The sequence below is a fragment of the Misgurnus anguillicaudatus genome, chromosome 23 (assembly GCF_027580225.2).
Source record: "Misgurnus anguillicaudatus chromosome 23, ASM2758022v2, whole genome shotgun sequence".
Taxonomy (NCBI): Eukaryota; Metazoa; Chordata; class Actinopteri; order Cypriniformes; family Cobitidae; genus Misgurnus; species Misgurnus anguillicaudatus.
The window spans coordinates 36391376-36398423 of NC_073359.2; positions in this window are offsets into that span (position 1 = coordinate 36391376).

The window sequence follows — 7048 nt, forward strand, 5'->3', positions numbered from 1 at the left end:
GTAACCGGTTAATACAGTTACTTTTTCGTTCTTTGGCAAGATTTCTGTGCAATATGACTCAGTGAAGATCACTTCCGGTGGTCTTTGACTCATCTGAGAAATGAGAAGCTTGCCACCAGCAAGCAGACTACTCAAGCCCAAGTCTCTAATGCTCAGTCATAAAAGGTAAATATTGTAGGCTACCAAGTATCTCAAGATGTTTTTATACTAATTAGTGGTGTAACGGATCACAGTTGATCCATGATCCGTACAGATCACGACCCACGGTTTGCTCGCATGCGATTTGCGGATTAATACACAAATTTCAATAGGGTGAAAGTTGATAATTTGCACGTCTTTCAAAGGCTTGCAAATGTTAAAGGTATAGCGGAGGATTTTCTCGAATTTTAGAAAAGAACCGCCTCTCCACTTTTAAAAAAAATGCAATTGTGCAATACTCCTGATTGACAACTAGGAGGACCAATAGTCTTGATGATCCACCCGGAAAAAGAAAATCCTCCGTAATACCTTTAACACTTGTAACACAATGTTAACTAGGGATGGGCATTCGATTAAGTTTTCTTTGTAGATCGTCGGGAGAATTAACGATCGACTATCGATTAATCATTAATATTTTTATAATAAAATTTGTTATTTAACTTTTATACTTAAAAAGTGCAATGAATACAAATATACAGCGTGTTTTTCCTCGATGAGACCTGTATTACAAGATCAACTTGTGGCAGACAGTTAAACTATGTTTCAAACATATATGTGCGTGCGGTGCTCTAAAGCAGTGGAACCTGCAGCTGCGAGCCAGCGCTCTAAAACAGAGACCTCATTATTAGTTCCAAAATAAAAAAACAGATTCATGTTTAACATTAAATTAAACAAAATAAATAATACTTAGATCTGTAAGGTTTTGTCAAAATGTAACTCAAAATTATTCAAGCCAGAAGAAAGTGCAAGATATTAGCCTTCCTAACATTAGGCTATAACAAATTAGGCTACTTAAAGCCTCGTGAAAAATAACTAACTTTAGTAACTCGCATAAAACTTCTGCACCAGTCTACTGATTTTTTTTGAGAAATAAAAGCATGTTTTGGGGTGAGACGCGACCGCAACCCATGGTGACCGTCAGTCCAGCCGCCGCCGAAAACAGCCGCTCCGAGGAGACTGACCGGGATGCACAGGTACCTCAGCGCTAACTTGGCTTATTCCGCATACAGAGTATGTGTGAAACAGCGTGCGTTTTGTGAGCCCCATTTACCATTGTTTAATTATACTAACATAGTCTTTTAGTTTTTATTTGTTGTAAAACAACAGTAGACATTTACTATGGTCTCCAACTCCACAATATAACCATGGTATTTGTAGTAAAATTGCGGAAATACAAATCGTTTTTAATCTGCAAAAAAAAAAAAACATTTTCACAATGATAAAATCATGACAAATTTTAAGGTAGTAATTACAAAATGATATATGTTTGAAAGACGGAGATGCGCACCTGTCAATCTATTACATAACAGAGCGAGGCCAGAGACAAACGTGCTCATAAACGGGAGTAATATGGAATAATGTGTGCATCTTTGAATAACTGTAATTTTAAATATATTTTTGTCATATAAAGTTTTGAGACATGGCCTAATAATGCTTTTTTTCACTTTTATTGCTCATTTAGACTTATTGTGCGGGTAACAGCGTTTTTGACGCATTTACCTCAGAGATTATTTTAGCAATATTGCTTTTTTCCGGTAATAATAATAAAATTTATATTTCAATCCTGTTTCATTGTCTGTTTATTCATTTCATTATGCTGTTATGTTAATGTGATGATATTTATTTGCCATATGAAACGTGCCGTTATATGAATACTTTTGTATAATATTCAAATTATATGCGGAATAATGTGTGCATCTTTGAATAACTGTAGGAATACAGTTGCTTATTTTTGTCATAAAGTTTTGAGAAATAATAATATTGTGAGGATTTATTTCCATATGAGACGCTTTTTGTCGTTGAATACTCTCGTTTATTATTTGGAAATTATATATATACATAGTAGGAAATATATAATGTGAAAGGGTAGACTTGCAAAGTTACTCTGCTTATTTTTATTTATGATATATGTGGAGATAAATAAACCATTGCAAAACTGCTGATTTGATCCATTCAGATCCTGACCACCAGGCTAGAGATTTTAAACATCCTTAATACACACTTACTAGTCTGTCGAATAATATCTAAAATATATTGCTTTGTAAAAAAAATGATGCTTTGTTCTATTGTTTACGCGGAAAAGTGTTCACAGAAAGTGTCAATCACATGAACGTTTCATATGCATAATAAGCGGTCAGCAGCGCACTGCAATGGGTGCTTGACGGATTCGCCGCACACATACGCAAACGCACTGCATACGGAGTATTTGTGAAACAGGAGTAAAACAAAAAAAATCCATTTGATTAATTGATAACAAATTACAAAATCGACAAAATTCTTAACAATCAATTATCGATCGTCGATTAATTATGCCCATCCCTAATGTTAACAGCCGCAAAAAAGCACTAAAGTGAGCAATTTTCTGTACGCATGCGGTTGAATGTGTCCGGTTCAACTCCAATCAAACGTGATTATCCCTATGTCCTTCAAAGATCAAAACTCTAGAGAGAGAGATAGTTGCGCTACTGTGTCTCATATTGTAGTCCATTAAAATACATTAAAAATCACAAAACAGCGACTGTTTATGCTGCATCTTCTTCCCGAAGCGCCATTTGGAATTCGTCCTCCGTCTGTGTGTGTGTGTGTGTGTGTGTGTGTGTGTGCGCGCGCGTGTTTAAGTGCACTCAAAAGTACATACACGGAGAGACGCTTTTCAAAAAGCAAGCGAACAGTCTTTCTGTTCTTGACAGGACACATACAAACAAAATGATCTTGAAATACCACAGTATTGTTTTTCCGATAAAAACATTTGTTTACGTTGTTTGCCAATAAACAACATGACAGAAATTGTCCTTGTCTTAATTCATGTATAATGTTGAAACAAATGTTGGCATGTCAGAATTACAGTTATGGCGCTTACATAATGTAGACTTTTTGTCCCACAGCTGACATGGAACGTTATTAACCGGTTCAGAAACTATATTTTTTGTTCTAATCAGTTCAGGAACATCAATTTTAGGGCTGAACCGAAAAACGGAAAACGTTAAAATACTGCTTTTCTATGTTCGGAACGAAACAACTGGGAAAAAATCTGGTTCAAAGCCCTGGTTTAAACACAGTTGGAACATCTGAGCTAAAATGCCCAGTTTGGCTATTCATTTCAATTCACTACAAAGTACACATTAAAGTGCATTATAAAAAATTATAATAACAAATAAATACATAAAAATAATAATAAAAATAAAAGAAACTTGCCTTTAAGAAGTGGTACATAAACGGTTTCAGGGGTAACAACATAAACAAGCAGCTTTAGTAGTCAGCTCCGCTAAGAATAAATAACAACAAAGTATTAACTTTAGGGCTTTTCACACCTGAAATTGTTAACCCTGGGTTATTCTAAACCCAGGGTTAACGGAATCCTGGGTTATTTTTTTCATGTTTCACACTATTCAAACTTAACCAGGGGTTAAGAGATAACCCTGGGTATTCATAATTTGACGTTTCACACTGTGCATTCCTAAACCCTGGGTCAGGAGTCTCCAACCCAGTTTCAACACACCTGTCTGTAATTATCAAGCCTTGATTAGCTACTTCAGCTGTGTTTAATAAGGGTCATAACATTCTAACCCTGCTTCGTTTCACACTGCATGCGTTTGGCACCACAATGCGGGGTTAACACCACAAATGCGGTGCTAACCCTGCTCCAGAGCAGGGTTTCATAACCCTGGGTAAAAAGCGGTGCTAACACCGCTTTCAAATTACAGGTGTGAAACGCTCCTTAACCCAGGGTTAAAAGCGGGGTTTAGAATGAAGATAACCCAGGGTTAAGCGCAGTGTGAAAACCCCTTTTAAGTAAGGAATAATTGACGACGGGCCATTGAATTACAAGAAAATAATGCACACCAAGGTGGTAATACGGCAAGACGCGAGGCGGAGTGCCGTTACACCGCAGGTGTGCGTTATTTTCAAATAATTCAAAGGACCGGAGTCAATTATTCCTCTTATACCACGGTTACCACAAACATTGCTCTGGTGCCTATTTTTAAGATATTTGAAAAGTTAGGTGTGCGGTTTACAGAAAAATAATCAACACCCATAGAACATTTCTCAGCCAATCAGAATGCAGCATTCAACAGACCCGTGGTATAAATGTAATTAATTTATATAACAAGCAAGATAAACAACACGTAGATTACCCATGAAACTAAAACATTTATTTCTATTTAACAAGGTATTTGTTCAAGAGTTCAGTTTAGCAACTAGTCAGACCATTAAAAAAACTGAAACCGGAAGTCAAGTTTGGACCAGACGCGTATCGTGTCACTGCACATGCAGTTTTTTTATTTTTTATCCACTTTTTATGGCAGCACTTTATAAGGTTTAACAGTTTAAAAAAAGAACTGCAAGACATTGGATAAATACTTATATTTTACTTTTTCATGACATGAAATGTCATACAATAACAAATATGTGTATTAAAATCACATTGTCACAAATAAAAAAGCAAAATAAATATATGAATTATGATATGATACAAATATAACCTAAATAAGATATGGATGTTAAATAACTGCTTCAATATTAAAAACATTAAAAATAAAATTTGGTAAAGACAATCATGGGGTGGTTTCCCGGACATGGATTAGCTTAAGACGGAACTAGGCCTTAGTTTAATTAGGAAATATAACTAGTTTTAACAAACATGTCTTACTGAAAACATTACTTGTGTGCATTTTGAGGCAAAACAAGGGGCACTGGTATATTTTAAGATGTCACTGCAAGTTGTTTTCAGTTTGGAAAGCTCTTACATTTATTTTAGTCTAGGACTAGTCTAATCCTTGTCCGGAAAACCACCCCTATACATTTATGCTGTGTAGCTTTACAGAAAATACATTTGAACACAAACAGTAGAGAGACAACACAGAAAAAGAATTAATGGTAACAATTAAAGATATTAATTTTACATTACTAACTATAAAATAGGATTAGGAAAAATAGGAAAAAGTCAATTAAATTGTGTCAATGTTTGTAGAAGCTATGACTAAAAAGTCTATATTATATTGTTTGCTGGATCATTGTACAAACTCCATCCATTGTTCTTTACTGTGTGGTAATGATGTTGAGCAATTGGTCAGATAAAATTTGGGTCTGCTACTGACTTGTTGATCTTGTGATAAAGGTTTTAATTACCACAGATTTCCATCACCTGACTGTGGTCATAATTTCTTGTACTGTACAAGCTTGAGTATCAGGCTAAACCAGAGTTGGGTCTGTTGGTCGTGGTAAAAGTATAAGACATGGAGACAAAACAAGTAAAAATAGCCTAGAGTTTGTTTACATATGTAAAACATGATTTGACAGAAGTTTGAGTATGATTCTGGTCGACCAACCAGTTTTGTCAGTTAGGTGAATGCTTGGTAAATTATTTATTTATACATTTCCGTGACGTCTCAATCACCCTTGAATGTGTCACTGAATTAACATCAACCCAATGGCCGACCTCCAACTATTCAACATTTTCAGAGCTTTTATGATATACCTACAAGTGATAGACAAAAATAGTACGCAGTTCTGCTTTTACATGTGCCCCAATCTACAAAACGCTGTAAATCACTACCATTTTAATGTGAGGAGGCAATTAAATTGCCGGCAATATTATACCCAACCCGTGTCACATGTGAAACTTTTAGACCTGAACCCTCTTGGGTCCTGTGGACCTGTGAAGGCCTCGAGTTTCAGCCCTTTGTCTTCTCAGCCCATCACTTCACTTTTGCAGTGAGAATCCACTCTCCTGCCTTCGGACACTCAAGAGAATACCACATTATGCTCTGACAGGTGTGTGTACTATTCTTTTATGCATGTTCATTTAAATCCAATTGCAAAATGTTGTCAACTTTTCAGAGGCTCACTGTACACCAGAAGATAGTATCCTGTGTTTGATGACAGTTGTAGCTTCAGTTGTTTAAATCATGCATTGTGTGTACACACACATGCACACACATATACACACACAGATACTGTAAGTATGTACATAGAAACGTTCCTGCTTGTGACCAAGGTACAAACATTAAATATGCATACATTGTTATTTTTTTATTTATGGGACACACTTAGGGGCAGTTTCCGGGACAGGGTTTAGATTAATCCAGGACTAGGCCTTAGTTATATTAGGACAATTAAGGAGTCTTTACAAACATACCTTACATCTTGAGACAAAACAATGGCACTTATATATGTTAAGATTTGTCAGTGCAAAATGTTTTTCAATTATGGCAAGTTAAATATGCATTTTAGCCTAGGACTAGGGTAAGCATTGTCTGGGAAACCGCCCCTTAGTGTGTATATTTACTGTAATCCACACGGAAATGGGTGTAAAAAAGGTTTAGTGTAAAAATAACACTGCATCAGTGTTTAAGTTATTGATTTCTCATAATCGTTTTTATGAAGGTCACTTTGTCTTGACAGTGTAAATATTTTTCATAGGTCACAAGTATGGCAAGTATACCACGATGAGTTTGGATCACAACAGGGTACAGGTGAGTTATTTTTTAATAACTTTGTCTCACAGTTCATCTTTAATTCTTATTAAATTTCTATACAGTCATGGCCAAAAGTGTTGGAACCCCTGAAATTTTTTCAAAAAAATTAAGTATGTCTTACAGAAAAGTATTGTAATTACACATGTTTTGCTATACACAAGTTTATTTCCTTTGTGTGTATTGGAACAACGAGGAAAAAGCTAATTTGACATAATTTCACACAAAACCTCAAAAAATGGGCCGGTCAAAAAATTATTGGCACACTAAACTTAATATTTGGTTGCACACCCTTTGGAAAAAATAACTGAAATCAATCGCTTCCTATAATCAACAAAAAGCTTTTGGGACCCGTCTTCCTGCTTACAGTCTCT